The following is an 18,215-nucleotide window of genomic DNA, read 5'->3' as shown; positions in this document are numbered from 1 at the left end:
GCCGGTGTCTATTCCACAAATATGGCCTTCCGTTACAGCGGGGGGCCGTGAATGAAGCCATAAAATTATGAGCAGTTTTTATGATGGCCCATTGAAGGGGGATGCTTGTATATTGATGGTTCACAGGCTGTATCCCTCTTCTCCCTGTGCTGTGGAAGAGCTGACGAAGGGGCCCCTGTGTAACTGTTTTCATGCATTTAATATATTAATTATCTGGTAAATGTTCCCCAGGCAGTGCTTGGGGTGGCGCAGAGCGACAGCTTTTCGATGAAGCTCCCGGTCCACCCCATCAGGCTGCACTGTATTACATGGGAAAGGTCAGTGCAGGGTTAATGTAACTTTTTATTTGCTGCTTTTTCATAGATGGGGAGGGAGGTAAGGAAGCAAGGCTAGTTTGAAAAAGAGAGTGAGGAAGATGGAGAGAGAGAGAGGGAGCGAGAGAGAGGAGGATTGAGGGAGATGGCGAGAGAGAGAGATGGGTAGAGAGGTGGTGTGTGTTTGGGACCAGGGAAGATAACACCAGGGTGATGTAGGGTAGAGAGAGAGATGGGGTGTGTTTGGGACCATGGAAGATAACACCAGGGTGATGTAGGGTAGAGAGAGAGAGATCGGGTGTGTTTGGGACCAGGGAAGATAACACCAGAGTAATGTAGGGTAGGGAGAGAGATGGGGTGTGTTTGGGACCAGGGAAGATAACACCAGGGTGATGTAGGGTAGAGAGAGAGATGGGGTGTGTTTGGGACCAGGGAAGATAACACCAGGGTGATGTAGGGTAGAGAGAGAGATGGGGTGTGTTTGGGACCAGGGAAGATAACACCAGGGTGATGTAGGGTAGAGAGAGAGATGGGGTGTGTTTGGGACCAGGGAAGATAACACCAGGGTGATGTAGGGTAGAGAGAGAGATGGGGTGTGTTTGGGACCAGGGAAGATAACACCAGGGTGATGTAGGGTAGAGAGAGAGATGGAGTGTGTTTGGGACCAGGGAAGATAACACCAGGGTGATGTAGGGTAGAGAGAGACATGGGGTGTGTTTAGGACCAGGGAAAATAACACCAGGGTGATGTAGGGTAGAGAGAGAGATGGGGTGTGTTTGGGACCAGGGAAAATAACACCAGGGTGATGTAGGGTAGAGAGAGAGATGGAGTGTGTTTGGGACCAGGGAAGATAACACCAGGGTGATGTAGGGTAGAGAGAGACATGGGGTTGTTTTTAGGACCAGGGAAAATAACACCAGGGTGATGTAGGGTAGAGAGAGAGATGGGGTGTGTTTAGGACCAGGGAAAATAACACCAGGGTGATGTAGAGTGTAGAGTCTGGTTGGAGCTGCTGAGTAAAAACATTATTTTGCTAATTCACTGATTGACTAGAAATTGTTTGCATTCCCCCATGTCCCATTACCAATCCATTTCTTGATACATTGCATGCTGTGAAAAAATACATTATTTCTCTAAAACGAAGAACATTTTTACCAGTTTGATAATTTCTTGCTCTGGCACGGATAACGAAATTACAACATTCGGCTGAACTAAAATGATCAAGCATATCATGTAACTATTACAATTTAAACCCCTCACCTTACGAGCATTTTTATTGCCCGGTGTTTCTTCTTAATGTGAAGAATATGGCAAAGAAAGAAAGAAAAACCCCACTACTTTTTTAATCACCATATGTAGCCTTGTGGTAATTCAGCAGCTCTGAAGTGCTGTCAAAAAAACAATTGAGTGGAGAGGGGGCTGGAGTGATCAATGTTGTGTGGTCTCTAGGTGGGGTTCTCATTCACACTACATTCCACCAGCTGATTGAGTTAATTAGGCCACCCCCACATCCTGCTGATTGGATGTAAACATTAATATGCCAGAAAATGACTCCGTCGATGTTTACCTCAACGTTCCCAGCCACGCTAAATTGATCAGCTATTGAGAGGCAGCCGCTGCCGTGATTTGATTCCAGTTTGAGATGATGGGGGGAGCGTTTAGAAACCGTCTTCTTCTCCAAATTATTGTGTTTTTCTGTTGTTTAGTGTATTCACAGGGACGTGTGTTTGATTTGATTTGTCAGGTTGATTCTGGAATGAATTTGATTTTCGCTGGCTTAAAAGTTGGCTCTAAACTTCAAAAACGTTCTATCCCCTTCCCACCCACCCCCTCCCTCTATGGAGCTAAAAGGCTGTGTGCCAGTGAAATACAAGGCCCAGGTTCCTCCTGGAAGCTCTGAGATGGTATTTTATATAAATCAGTGTGCAATGTGCAGCGCCAGCTCAATATCTCATCATAGACATAGTGTTCTGAAGTCTGGGGCCAGCACCATGAGCCAGGGCGGCTGAACGAACTGAACTGTCTCTATGGGGGTATGGGGTAGTGCTTCCAACCCCCTCCATTGCTTTTCGGCTTCTGATATTCACTATTAAATGGCCCATAGGCCTACTCACTTTCGAGCGCAGATACTTATTAATTCATATTTTCTATGAACGCATTAATTAATCACACACACTATAGGCTACCTACGGTGACTTCCGAAAGTATTCAGACCCTTTGACTTTTTCCAAATTTTGTTACGTTACAGCCTTATTCTAAAATTGACTACATTGTTTTTTTTTCACCTCAATCTACACACAATATCTTATAATGACAAAGCAAAAAACGTTTTTTTTCAGAGTTTTTGCAAATATAGTTTATAAAATAAAAAAACAGAAATATCACATTTACATAAGCATTCAGACCAGTACTTTGTTGAAGCACCTTTAGCAGCAATTACAGCATCGAGTCTTCTTGGGTATGACGCTACAAGCTCGGCACACCTTTATTTGGGGAGTTTCTCCCGTTCTTCTCTGCAGATTCTCTCAAGCTCTGTCAGGTTGGATGGGGAGCGTCGCTGCACAGCTGTTTTCAGGTCTCTCCAGAGATGTTCGATCTGGTTCAAGTTCAGGCTGTGGCTGGGCCCCTCGAGGACATTCAGAGACTTGTCCTGAAGCCACAACTGCGTTGTCTTGGCTGTGTGCTTAGGGTCGTTGTCCTGTTGGAAGGTGAACCTTCGCTCCCAGTCTGAGGTCCTGAGCGCTCTGGAGCAGGTTTTCATCAAGGATCTCTCTATACTTTGCTCCGTTCATCTTTTCCTCGATCCTGACTGGTCTCCCAGTCCCTGCCACTGAAAACATCCCCGCAGCATGATGCTGCCACCACCATGCTTCAGTGTGTTCTTGGGGACCTTCAATACTGAAGACATTTTTTGGTACACTTCCCCAGATCTGTGCCTCGACATAATCCTATCTCGGAGCTCTACGGACAATTCTTTCAACCTCATGGCTTGGTTTTCGCTCTGACATGCACTGTCACCTGTGGGACCTTATATAGACAGTTGTGTGCCTTTCCAAATCACGTCCAATCAACTTAATTTACCACAGGTGGACTCCAATCAAGTTGTAGAAACATCTCAAGGATAATGAATGGAAACAGGATGCACCTGAGCTCAATTTTGAGTGTCATCGCAAAAGGGCTGAATACTTATGTAAATAAGGTATTTCTGTATTTTTAAATTTTTTATAAATGTGCAAACATTTATAAAAACCTGGGTTATTGTGTGTAAATTAATGAGGATTTATAAGGATTTATGTATTTTTGTGGAAAAAGTCAAGGGGTCTTCAAACTTCCCGAAGGCACTGTACATAGTATGTATCTTCCAGATATAAGGTTCAAATCAAATCTAAACAAATTGTATTGGTCACATACACATGGTTAGCAGATGTTATTGTGAGAGTAGCAAAATGCTTGTGCTTCTAGTTCTGACATTGTAGCAGTATCTAACAGGTAATATCTAACAATTCCATAACAACTACCTAATACACACAAATCTAAGTAAAGGAATGGAATAAGAATATATACATATAAATATATGGATGAGCAATGACAGAGCGGCATAGGCAAGATGCAACAGATGGTATAAAAAACAGTATATACTTATGAGATTAGTAATGCAAGATATGTAAACATGATTAAAATGGCATTATTAAAGTGACTACTGGTCCATTGATTTCCAGTCTGTATGTAGGCAGCAGCCTCTCTGTGTTAGTGATGGCTGTTTAGAATCAGCTGTTCAGATAGGAGGAGGGTGTCTAAAGTTGGTACATGGGTCCAACTCCCAGCGGGGTCCTTCCCTGCACCAACACACCGTCATCCCATATCCCCACCACCCAATATCACCCCTTTTTCCATCCCTATCCCCCCTACACCCATCCATCTCCCCCTCCACCCCCTGCTGGTGAGCACCAAGCCCCATTAACCCCTGCATGCCTCTCCCTAGCTTCCCTGTGTGCTTAACGTGCTGGTGTTACCATATAATATGTCCTGTGTCTGAGATGAGCTTTACACAGGTTTAATAGAGGTCAGGAGGGGTCCACATTATTATAGTAAGGCCGAGAGGTTCGCCTCTCCACCCTCCCCTCCATTCCACTACCACTCCTTCCTCCATCACTCCATCTACCACTCTTCCATTCCTCCCTCCCCCACTCCTCCCCTAATCTCCCCATCCATCCACCAGTCCTCCCTCCATCCACCCCTCTCTCTATCCCTCCATCTCTTTAAAGTGGCAGGGCCAGGCACATTTGGCTGTGTGGTGACACGTCCAGCCCAGTGACGCCACTACACTGTGAACTCTGACCTCACAAATGGGCCTCAGCCCCCAGCTCTCATCTCTGTGTGCCGACATACAGCCCTATGTCACACCCTGACCATAGTTTGCTTTGTATGTTTCTATGTTTTGTTTGGTCAGGGTGTGATCTGAGTGGGCATTCTATGTTGTGTGTCTAGTTTGTCTGTTTCTGTGTTTGGCTTGATATGGTTCTCAATCAGAGGCAGGTGTTAGACATTGTCTCTGATTGGGAACCATATTTAGGTAGCCTGTTTGGTGTTGGGGTTTGTGGGTAATTGTTCCTGTCTCTGTGTTTGCACCAGATAGGGCTGTTTTGGTTGTTCACATTTCTTGGTTTTGTTAGTCTATTCATGTATAGTTTCTTTATAAAAGAACCATGAATAATAACATGCTGCGTTTTGGTCCGTCTCTCCTTCGACACAAGAAAACCTTTACACTCTAACTAAACAGCCAAAGAGACACGCCAGGGTGTCAACCAGGGGATTGAAGCTTGTGTTTGTGTATGCTCCAACTGGAAAATGTTTTCAACTCATGAGGCAAGGTAGCCAAGATGTTTTGGATTAGTGTTTGGATAGGACACATACAGCCTGGAAGTCAGTGTGTTAGCCTTCCAATAATCAAACAGAGTCATAAATCATTGGCAAAAAAATTGTGCTGGTGTCATAATGACTGTTCCTGTCTCTTTCTCTGAATATGATAATGGATCTTGATATAGTCTAACTTACCCTTGTTCTTTCCTTTCAACACCCCCCTTCAAAAAATACCTTCAAGAACCCTCCCACAGGTCTCCCATTCCCTCACTGTTTAAGCTTTCTTAGCCATTCTGACTCTTCTTTCCTCTCTCTCTCCTCACCTACTCTGATCCATCCCTCTATTTCTCCCTCTCTCTCTCCATGCCTTCTCCATTCCCTCTCTCTTCACTCCCCCTATCTCTCCACCTCCCCCTCTCCTCCCCTGTTTCCCTTCCTGCACAGCCGTCACTCTGAATTATTTTCAATGAGCTCTTTTATAGCAGGCGCCAGATCTCACCTCCAGCCCATCACTGAGCAGCAGGCTGTGGGACGCGCTCTGCATTTCTATCAGCCCTGAGCCTCCACTGTGCTATTAACCCCTCTCACACTCGCCCCCCCTCCCACATACACCTAGCTCTCTGCTCCCCCTTCTATCCCAGTCTCTCTCTCTCTCTACACCTCCCCTTCACTCTCCAATCCTGTCCTGTCCTCCCTCTCTGTCTCTTCCTTTCTCTCTCTCTGTCCACACACTTTCTTCTTTCTACACCCTTCTCTTCCCTTCTCTTTTGCTACTCCTCTCTACCTCTTTCTCAAGACCTCTTCACACTACACACTTATCTCTTTGCCTTCTTCTCCCTCTTTCCAAACCAGAACACTCTTCACTCTGTTTTTTCATCTCCCTCTTTCCAACCTAGAACCCCCTTCACTGTCTGTTTTTCCCCTCCCTCTTTCCAACCTAGAACCCTCTTCACTCTCTGTTTTTTCATCTCCCTCTTTCCAACCTAGAACCCTCTTCACTGTCTGTTTTTCCCCTCCCTCTTTCCAACCTAGAACCCTCTTCACTCTCTGTTTTTTCATCTCCCTCTTTCCAACCTAGAACCCTCTTCACTCTCTGTTTATCACCTCCCTCTTTCCAACCTCGAACCATCTTCACTCACTGTTTTTCACCTCCCTCTACAACCTAGAACCCTCTTCACTCTCTGTTTTTCACCTTTTACAACCTAGAACCCTCCTCACTCTCTTTTTTTCACCTCCCTCTACAACCTAGAACCCTCTTCACTCACTGTTTTTCACCTCCCTCTACAACCTAGAACCCTCTTCACTCTCTGTTTTTCACCTCCCTCTTTACAACCTAGAACCCTCCTCACTCTCTTTTTTTCACCTCCCTCTTTCCAAACTAGGAAACTCTTCACTCTCTGTTTTTTCACCTCCCTCTTTCCAACCTAGAACCCTCTTCACTCTCTGTTTTTCACCTCCCTCTTTCCAACCTAGTACCCTCTTCACTCTCTGTTTTTTCACCTCCCTCTATTCAACCTAGGACACTCTTCACTCTCTGTTCTTTCATCGCCCTCTTTCTCTCTACTGCTTTCTTAATCTATTTTTCCCATTCTCATTATTTCTCCCTTTCTCTACTTCACCTGGTTTCTTTCTTTCTTTGTGTTTTTCTCTCCTAGATGCAGAGCACTGCCATGGTCATCTCCCTCACCTTGGTGTCTCTGTAGCAATATCCTCCTAGCTCTGGGAGAGGACAGGTCTGTAGCAGTATCCTCCTAGCTCTGGGAGAGGACAGGTCTGTAGCAGTATCCTCCTAGCTCTGGGAGAGGACAGGTCTGTAGCAGTATCCTCCTAGCTCTGGGAGAGGACAGGTCTGTAGTAGTATCCTCCTAGCTCTGGGAGAGGACAGGTCTGTAGCAGTATCCTCCTAGCTCTGGGAGAGGACAGGTCTGTAGCAGTATCCTCCTAGCTCTGGGAGAGGACAGGTCTGTAGTAGTATCCTCCTAGCTCTGGGGAGAGGACAGGTCTGAAGCAGTATCCTCCTAGCTCTGGGAGAGGACAGGTCTGTAGCAGTATCCTCCTAGCTCTGGGAGAGGACAGGTCTGTAGCAGTATCCTCCTAGCTCTGGGAGAGGACAGGTCTGTAGCAATATCCTCCTAGCTCCAGGGAGAGGACAGGTCTGTAGCAGTATCCTCCTAGCTCTGGGAGAGGACAGGTCTGTAGCAGTATCCTCCTAGCTCTGGGAGAGGACAGGTCTGTAGCAATATCCTCCTAGCTCTGGGAGAGGACAGGTCTGTAGCAGTATCCTCCTAGCTCTGGGAGAGGACAGGTCTGTAGCAATATCCTCCTAGCTCTGGGAGAGGACAGGTCTGTAGCAGTATCCTCCTAGCTCTCGGGAGAGGACAGGTCTGTAGCAGTATCCTCCTAGCTCTGGGAGAGGACAGGTCTGTAGCAATATCCTCCTAGCTCCAGGGAGAGGACAGGTCTGTAGCAATATCCTCCTAGCTCCAGGGAGAGGACAGGTCTGTAGCAGTATCCTCCTAGCTCTGGGAGAGGACAGGTCTGTAGCAATATCCTCCTAGCTCCAGGGAGAGGACAGGTCTGTAGCAGTATCCTCCTAGCTCTCGGGAGAGGACAGGTCTGTAGCAGTATCCTCCTAGCTCTGGGAGAGGACAGGTCTGTAGTAGTATCCTCCTAGCTCTGGGAGAGGACAGATCATAGTATCCTCCTAGCTCTGGGAGAGGACAGGTCTGTAGTAGTATCCTCCTAGCTCTGGGAGAGGACAGATCTGTAGTAGTATCCTCCTAGCTCTGGGAGAGGACAGATCTGTAGTAGTATCCTCCTAGCTCTGGGAGAGGACAGGTCTGTAGTAGTATCCTCCTAGCTCTGGGAGAGGACAGATCTGTAGTAGTATCCTCCTAGCTCTGGGAGAGGACAGATCTGTAGTAGTATCCTCCTAGCTCTGGGAGAGGACAGGTCTGTAGTAGTATCCTCCTAGCTCTGGGGAGAGGACAGGTCTGTAGTAGTATCCTCCTAGCTCTGGGAGAGGACAGGTCTGTAGTAGTATTCTCCTAGCTCTGGGAGAGGACAGGTCTGTAGTAGTATCCTCCTAGCTCTGGGGAGAGGACAGGTCTGTAGCAGTATTCTCCTAGCTCTGGGAGAGGACAGGTCTGTAGCAGTATCCTCCTAGCTCTGGGAGAGGACAGGTCTGTAGCAATATCCTCCTAGCTCCAGGGAGAGGACAGGTCTGTAGCAGTATCCTCCTAGCTCTCAGGAGAGGACAGGTCTGTAGCAGTATCCTCCTAGCTCTCAGGAGAGGACAGGTCTGTAGCAGTATCCTCCTAGCTCTGGGGAGAGGACAGGTCTGTAGCAGTATTCTCCTAGCTCTGGGGAGAGGACAAGTCTGAAGCAGTATTCTCCTAGCTCTGGGGAGAGGACAGGTCTGTAGCAGTATCCTCCTAGCTCTGGGAGAGGACAGGTCTGTAGCAGTATCCTCCTAGCTCTGGGGAGAGGACAGGTCTGAAGCAGTATCCTCCTAGCTCTGGGGAGAGGACAGGTCTGTAGCAGTATTCTCCTAGCTCTGGGAGAGGACAGATCTGTAGCAGTATCCTCCTAGCTCTGGGGAGAGGACAGGTCTGAAGCAGTATCCTCCTAGCTCTGGGGAGAGGACAGGTCTGTAGCAGTATTCTCCTAGCTCTGGGAGAGGACAGATCTGTAGCAGTATCCTCCTAGCTCTGGGGAGAGGACCGGTCTGAAGCAGTATCCTCCTAGCTCTGGGGAGAGGACAGGTCTGTAGCAGTATTCTCCTAGCTCTGGGGAGAGGACAAGTCTGAAGCAGTATCCTCCTTGCTCTGGGGAGAGGACAGGTCTGAAGCAGTATCCTCCTAGCTCTCGGGAGAGAACAGGTTTGTAGCAGTATCCTGCTTGTTCTGGGGAGTGGACAGGTTTGTAGCAGTATCCTCATGGCTCTGGGGAGAGGACAGATGTGTAGCAGTGTCTTGGCCTCTGTAAAATGTTATAGAATCAGTTTGATCCCCTCTGTCAAAGACACTTGGACCTTCTTTTCTCATTTTTTCAGTGGTATTGTTAACAAACACACCCCCATAAAGAAAATGAGAATTAAAAACAGGTTCAGCACCTGGTTCGACCGTGATCTTGCAGAGTTACTCCATCTCAAGAACTGCATTTGGTGAAATGCTGGGCACACACATACTCAGGCTGACTGGCTCTCGTTCAGGCAAATGAGAAATAAGAGCACTCAGGCTATCCTGAAGGCCAAAGTTAGTTACTTTAAGGACCAGTTCTCTCTCTGTGCGTCTAACCCCAAGAAGCTCTGGAAAACATTTAAAGACCTGGAGAATTGCCCTTCCTCCTCACAGCTGCCCATGTCCCTTAATGTTGATGATGTGGTTGTTACTGACAAGAAGCACATGGTTGAGCTCTTTAATCACCACTTCATTAAGTCAGGATTCCTATTTGGCTCAGCCATGCATCCTTGTCCGTCCAACATCTCCTCATCTCCCACCCCTTCTAATGCGAACATTCCCGATGCTTCTCCCTCTTTTTCCCCTGACCTGATAGATTTCTCCCTGCAGGCAGTCACTGAGTCCGAGGTACTAAAGGAGCTCCTTAAACTTGACCCCCCAAAACATCTGGATCAGATGGTTTTGCCCCTTTCTTCTTTAAGTTTGCTACCCCTATCATCGCCAAGCCTATCACCAAACTTTTTAATCTGTCTCTCCTCTCTGGGGAGGTTCCCATTGCTTAGAAGGCAGCCACGGTTCATCCTTTATTTAAAGGGGAGATCAAGCTGATCCAGCTGTTATAGGCCAATTTCTATTTTGCCCTGTTTATCAAAAGTGTTGGAAAAACTTGTCAATAATCAACCGACTGGCTTTCTTGATGTCTATAGTATTCTCTCTGGTATGCAATCTGGTTTCCGCTCAGGTTATGGATGTGACACTGCAACCTTTAAGGTCCTCAATGATGTCACCATTGCCCTAGATTCTGTGCTGCTATTTTTATTGACTTGGCCAAAGCTTTTGATACGGTAGACCATTCCATTCTTGTGGGCCGGCTAAGGAGTATTGGTGTCTCTGAGGGGTCTTTGACCTGGTTTGGTAACTACCTCTCTCAAAGAGTGCAGTGTATCAAGTCAGAAAATCAGCTGTCTCAGCCACTGCCTGTCACCAAGGGAGTACCCCAAGTCTCGATCCTAGGCCCCACGCTCTTCTCACTTTACATCAACAACATAGCTCAGGCAGTAGAAAGCTCTCTCATCCATTTATATGCAGATGATGCAGTCTTATACTCAGCTGGCCCCTCCCTGGATTTTGTGTTAAATGCTCTACCACAAAGCTTTCTTAGTGTCCAACAAGCTTTCTCTACCCTTAAACCTTGTTCTGAACACCTCCAAAACGAAGGTCATGTGGTTTGGTAAGAAGAATGCCCTTCTCCCCACAGGTGTGATTACTACCTATGATGGTTTAGAGCTTGAAGTAGTCACCTCATACAAGTACTTGGGAGTATGGCTAGACAGTACACTGTCCTTCTCTCAGCACATATCAAAGCTGCAGACTGAAGTTAAATCTAGACTTGGTTTCCTTTATCACAATCGCTCCTCTTTCATCCCAGCTGCCAAACTAACCCTGATTCAGATGACCATCCTACCCAATGCTAGATTACAGAGACGCAATTTAAGAATCAACAGGTAAGGGTGCTCTCGAGCGGCTAGACGTTCTTTACCATTCGGCCATCAGATTTGCCACCAATGCTCCTTATAGGACACATCAGTACACTCTATACTCCTCTGTAAACTGGTCATCTCTGTATAGGGTCTGCAAGACCCACTGGTTGATGCTTATTTATAAAACACTCTTAGGCCTCACTCCCCCCTATCTGAGATAACTGCAGCCCTCATCCTCCACATACAACACCCATTATGCCAGTCACATTCTGTTAAAGGTCCCCAAAGCACACACATCCCTGGGTCGCTTGTCTTTTCAGTTCGCTGCAGCTAGTGACTGGAACGAGCGGCAACAAACACTCAAACTGGACAGTTTTATCTCAATCTCTTCATTCAAAGACTCAATCATGGACATTCTTACTGACAGTTGTGGCTGCGTTGTGTGATGTATTGTTGTCTCTACCTTCTTGCCCTTTGTGATGTTGTCTTTGCCCAATAATGTTTGTACCATGTTTTGTGCTGCTGCCATGTTGTTTCGCTACCATGTTGTTGTCATGTTGTGTTGAAACCATGCTGTGTTGCTACCATGTTGTTGTCATGTTGTGTTGAAACCATGCTGTGTTGTCATGTGTTGCTGCCTTGCTATGTTGTTGTCTTAGGTCTCTCTTTATGTTGTGTTGTGTTGTCTCTCTTGTTGTGATGTGTGTTTTGTCCTATATTTATATGTTATGTATTTTATATATTTTTATTCTTAATCCCAGCCCCCTTCCCTGCAGGGGTTCTTTTGCCTTTTGGTTGGCCGTCATTGTAAATACGAAATAGTTCTTAACTGACTTGCTTAGTTAAATTAAGGTTAAATAAATAGATACAAAAATCATCCTATCTCTGGGGAGAGGACAGCTCTGTAGCAGTATCCTCCTAGCTCTAAGGAGAGGACTGGTTTGTAGCATTATCCTCCTAGCTCTCCTGGGAGAGAACAGGTCTGTAGCAGTATCCTCGTAGTTCTGGGGAGAGGACATGTCTGTAGCAGTATCCTCATAGTTCTGGGGAGAGGACAGATCTGTAGCATTATCCTCCTAGCTCTCCTGGGAGAGGACAGATCTGTAGCAGTATCCTCGTAGTTCTGGGGAGAGGACAGGTCTGTAGCATTATCCTCGTAGTTCTGGGGAGAGGACATGTCTGTAGCAGTATCCTCCTCACTCTAGGGAGAGGACAGGTCTATAGCAGTATCCTCCTAGCTCTGGGGTGAGGACATGTCTGTAGCAGTATCCTCCTAGCTCTGGGAGAGGACAGGTCTGTAGCAGTATCCTCCTAGCTCTAGGGAGAGGACAGGTCTGTAGCAGTATCCTCCTAGCTCTGGGGAGAGGACATGTCTGTAGCAGTATCCTCCTAGCTCTGGGAGAGGACAGGTCTGTAGCAGTATCCTCCTAGCTCTGGGGAGAGGACATGTCTGTAGCAGTATCCTTTTAGCTCTGGGAGAGGACAGGTCTGTAGCAGTATCCTCTTAGCTCCAGGGAGAGGACAGGTCTGTAGCAGTATCCTCCTAGCTCTGGGGTGAGGACATGTCTGTAGCAGTATCCTCCTCGCTCTAGGGAGAGGACAGGTCTGTAGCAGTATCCTCCTAGCTCTAGGGGGAGGACAGGTTTGTAGCAGTATCCTCCTACCTCTGGGGAGAGGACAGATCTGTAGCAGTATCCTCCTAGCTCTGGGGAGAGGACAGGTCTGTAGCAGTATCCTCCTAGCTCTGGGGAGAAGACAGGTCTGTAGCAGTATCCTCCTAGCTCTGGGGAGAGGACAGGTCTGTAGCAGTATCCTCCTAGCTCTGGGGAGAGGACAGGTCTGTAGCAGTATCCTCCTAGCTCTTGGGAGAGGACAGGTCTGTAGCAGTATCCTCCTAGCTCTGAGGAGAGGACAGGTCTGTAGCAGTATCCTCCTAGCGCTCAGGAAAGGACAGGTCTGTAGCAGTATCCTCCTAGCTCTCAGGAGACGACTGTCTGAGAAACTTGCACTAACACGTGTTCCTGGCAAACTAGTTTATCCTTCTCTCCTATTCCTGTCTGTTATCAGCGTCTGGGGAAAGGCAAATGTGCTGTTCTGCCTCTCCCTGTGTTGCTGTAGACCGGCGTCACTCTGCAATGGTGAAGAGGTTTGCAAGAGGTAGGAGAGAAACAACATAATGATGCGCTGACAATGTAGGGGAATGGACACATCATGGGAAGACAAGTTGACATTGGTGTAGGAACAATACACTGATACTGAACATTACCCCCCCTTTGCCCTCAGAACAGCCTCAATTTGTCAGGGCATGAACTCTACAACTCAAAAGCGTTCCACAGTTATGCTGGTCCATGTTGACTCCAATTCTTCCCACAGTTGTGTCAAGTTGGCTCAATGTTCTTTGGGTGGTGGACCGTTCTTGATACACACAGGAAACTGTTGAGTGTGAAACACCCAGCAACGATGCAGTTCTTGACACAAACCTGGCACCTACTACCAAACCCCGTTCAAAGGCACTTCAATATGTTGTCCTGCCCTTTCACCCTCTGAATGGGACACATACACAATCCATGTCTCAATTGTCTCAAGGCTTCAAAATCCTTCTTTTATCTGTCTCCTCCCCTTCATCTACACTGATTGAAGTGGATTTAACAAGTGACATCAATAAGGGATCATAGCTTTCAACTGGATTCACCTGGTCAGTCTGTCATGTTCTTCATGTTTGTATACTCTGTGTACGTTCACAATACATTCAAAATGAACAGTAAGTTCAAGTACAATACACTTATGTTGCTGTTACTTGGTGAGCATTAGATTAGCTGAACAACCGATGAAAACACAGCCTCTGTAGGGCGATCATTACACAATGAAGATGCCTTTGAAAGCACTGCTACTGAACTGGATTTTGATAGTGCCCATGCTAACTGTTCTGTCATCCCAGTGCTTCCAGGCAAGATTAATGCTGTACTTCAGCAAAGTCAGGAAAAACCTAAAAAGACTCTCTCACTCCGTGCACTGCTGCAAGGCACATGCTACTACAACGCCTATCAGTTATCAACCAAATGTATCTCAAGACTTCTTGATTAGTGAAGCAAGGCAGTGACCCATGGCTATAGGACTGTTTCGCTCCATGCGCCCATGTTTTTGGGGCGCTTCTGAAATTCAGGACAGGCAGGAGTTATCTTTCCACCAGCAGCCACTCACTGTAGAAAACACCCTGTTGCCTGGAGGAAGTTTTCAGCATCTAAAGCAGTTCAGGTTTAGTTGACTGTCAGTTCCTTCAAAGTTAAAAATAATATTTGTAGGAAGATCACTTGACTGTGTTGAATCAATTAAGTCATCCTTAGCTAATCCAGGAACTGTGTGGGGAATCAATTGAGGACGCTGCCAATTGATGGCTTTGATAGGGGCGTTGTTTGTCTAATGGGGGGTTGTTTGTCTACCTTTGGGAAAAAAATTGGATTGAGTTAATATAGCTAGTTCCCTCATTATTATCTGACATTAGTTGCATGTATGTACAGAATTTTGTTGGATGTAAACCTATCTACAGTAATAAGGAAAACTCGACAGGAAAGCAACTGAATATCTACAAACATCCTTTGTTCTGTAAAAACCCAGCCCCATTGTCATCCTGGGGAAATCTCTCTCCTCCTGTTGGCAAGTGTGCCATGCTACACACCTCTATTCTGTGCCACTCAGTGCCAACAGCGCCAGCTATCACAGTGAAGAGGACCACTCACTTCAGCCCAGCTCTGACTGTCACTTTAACAAGCCACTCAATGATGAGCACCATTACACGTGTGATTAACATAATTGTTCCAACTTTGGGCCTTGACCGAAAGAACCATACCCTAGTCAATGAGCTAATCTTGGTTGAAGGGCTTTTGCTATTTGCCTGATCCTAATTGATTTATTTAAGTGAGTACGCTTTGTACTGAACAGTACACTTCATCTTCCATCATATTAGGATCAAGAATAAGCTGTACATTAGTTGTTGGTGAATCTTCAGAAATAGACATTACTGCTGTGTTCGTGATGAGTGTGTTAGTCAATCTGACTTAGTAACCGTTATTTTATTTTCTTTGCTCCAACCAACTCTCAATTGAGTCTGTATTTCCAAGAATGGCGTGTGTGAGGTCATCTACAGGAACCTTAGACAACAAGTGGACGAGGTCAGGACAAGGCGTTCTACCTTTTCACTGGGTTGCCAAGTACACTTCACTTCAGGGCCACAGAAACAAAATGTTGTCATGTTGAGGGCAGGGGATGGACAAAAGAAGAGACTTCTATCTGTTGCCTCGAGCCACTCAATCCAAATGTCACACAAACACACACACGCACACACACACGCACACACACACGCACACACACACGCACGAACACACGCACGCACACACACACGCACGAACACACGCACGCACACACACATGCACACACACACACACACACACACACGCACACACGCACGCACGCACACACACACACACGCACGAACACACGCACACACACACGCACGCACACACACACACACACACACATGCACGAACACACGCACGCACACACACACGCACACACGCACGCACACACACGCACGAACACACGCACACACACACACACACACGCACGAACACACGCACACGCACGCACACACACACGCACACACACGCACACACACACACACACGCACGCACACACACACGCACACACACGCACACACACACGCACACACACACGCACACACACACGCACGAACACACACGCACGCACGCACACACGCACGAACACACGCACGCACACACACACACACACACACACACGCACACACGCACGAACACACGCACGCACACACACACGCACGAACACACGCACACACACACACGCACGAACACACGCACGCACACACACACACACACACACACACACACACACACACACACACACACACACACACACACACACACACACACACACACACTCCAACATGTAAACACAAACAATGGCCAGGCAAAAAAATTAATATAAGGGCTCAGGTTAACCACAGCTTCTGGCAACTGAAAAAGGTTAGAACTAAAACACACAGTCTGTATATGAATTGCTAGTGTAGGAAATGATAGACTCCACAAAAGATAGAGAAAAGTAGTGATTGTAGACTAAATGATTTGCTTTGGAGGTTGCGTTGCAGCTATTGCATGTAATACTCCCTTCTCAACAAACTACTTTGCTCTAACCCTTGTGAACTCACACACACACACACACACACACACACACACACACACACACACACACACACACACACACACACACACACACACACACAAAGCATCTCCCCGCGGTAATAACAGTTTTTCAGAGAAACATTGTACTACCACATAATAGCCATGTTATAATTTGCTCTAACAACCAAGTATCCCTCTTATGGATTCAGACTCACATTTAATAGGAACAGCCACACCTCTTGCATTACCAGTCATTAAAGGTGATGAACAGTAAACATTTGAAGCGCTCTCCTCTAATCTCCTCTTCATCCTGACTGGATGTGTTCCTGACAGCATAATTTGTCCCTCGATTTAGGCACAGCAAACATCACACAACAGCAATTTCAGCCACAATACCATTTTTTTCTCTCTCTCTGCTTTAACAAAAGGGAGTCAGACAGAGAGACAGAAGCAGTAACAACATAGAGATAGAGTAGCTAGTTTATTGTTGACTGTATTTAAGTGGGTCAATTTCTCTGTTCTTTTCAGAGCTGTGTTCCCCTTGTTTGTTTCTAATTGCAGCTGAGGACTCTGGCCGATTTGTGACGATTGGGGAGAAGTTTTAAACTGTCTACCATCATTCTTAAAGTCATCCAAGTCATCTTTGCTTCAGTAAAGTGGACTTTTTCTCTCTTGCTTGCTTTCTTGTAGAACTCCCAAACAAGCTAAATGCCTTTTATGCTCACTTCGAGGAATATAATGCTGTGCATCGCGTGAAGCCCCTGTTTTTCCGGATGACTGTGTGATCTCCAGCGCTGTATCCGCTGTGAGAAAAACATTTAAACAGGTTAACAATTACAAGGCCGCCGGGCCAGACGGAATACGAGGACGCCTTCTCAAAGCATGTGCAGACCATACAGCCATTTTTAATCTATCTTTGTCCCCGTCTGTAATCCCAGTTTGTTTAAACTGACCACCATTGTGTCTGTTCCCAAGAGCTCCAAGGTAACCTGCCTAAATGACTATCGCACGGTAGCACTGAAAGGCTGATCATGACACACATCAACACCATCATCCCAGACACCCTAGACCCACTCCAATTCGCACACCACTGCCCTCTCCCACCTGGACAGAAGGGAAAATAACTATGTGATAGTGCTGTTCATAAACTACAGCTCAGCGTTCAACACCATAGACCCCTCTAAGATCATCAACAAGCTAGGGACCCTAGGACTGAACATCTCCCTCTGCAACTGGATCCTGGACTTCCCGACTGGCCGGCCCCAGGTGGTGAGGGTAGCCAACAACACCTCTGCCACGCTGACCCTCAACATGGGGGCCCCTTAGGGCAGTGTTCTTAGTTCCCTCCTGTTCACCCACAACTGCAGGGCCATGCACGATTCCAACACCATCATCAAGTTTGTTGACGACACAACGGTGGTAGGCCTGATCACCGACGGAGATGAGAGGGAGGAGGTCAAATACCTGGTCGTGTGGTGCCAGGATAACAACCTTTCCCTCAATGTGATCAAGACAAAGGAGATGATTGTGGACTACAGGAAAAGGAGGACAGAGAACGGCCCCATTCTTATCGATGGGGATGTAATGGAGCAGGTTGAGAACTTTAAGTTCCTTGGGGTCCACATCACTAACAAACTATCATGGTCCAAACATACCAAGACAGTCGTGAAGAGGACACGACAAAGCCTATTGGAGTGGGTCCTCAGATCCTCAAAAGGTTCTACAGCTGCACCAACGAGAGCATGTACTGGTTGCATCACTGCCCGGTATCGCAATCACTCAGCCTCCTCAAGGCACTACAGATGGTAGTGCGTACGGCCCAGTACATCAAGCTTCCTGCCATCCAGGACCTTTATACCAGGCGATGTCAGAGGAAGGCCCTAAAAATTGTCAAAGACTCCAGCCACCCTGGTCATAGACTGTTCTTTCTGCTACAGCACGGCAAGCGGAACCAGAACGCCAAGTCTAGGTCCAAGAGGCTTCTTAAAAGCTTCTACCTCCAAGCCACAAGACTCCTGAACAGCTAATCAAATGGCTACCCAGACCCCCCAACCCCCACTTTTACGCTGCTGCTACTCTCTGGCTGTTATCTATGCATTGACACTTTAACTCTAACTACATGTACATATTACCTCAACCGGTGCCCCCGCACGTTGACTCTGTACT

This window comes from Oncorhynchus tshawytscha, linkage group LG14 (assembly GCF_018296145.1).
Source record: "Oncorhynchus tshawytscha isolate Ot180627B linkage group LG14, Otsh_v2.0, whole genome shotgun sequence".
NCBI classification, from domain to species: domain Eukaryota; kingdom Metazoa; phylum Chordata; class Actinopteri; order Salmoniformes; family Salmonidae; genus Oncorhynchus; species Oncorhynchus tshawytscha.
Note: the sequence above shows the minus strand (reverse complement) of the source record.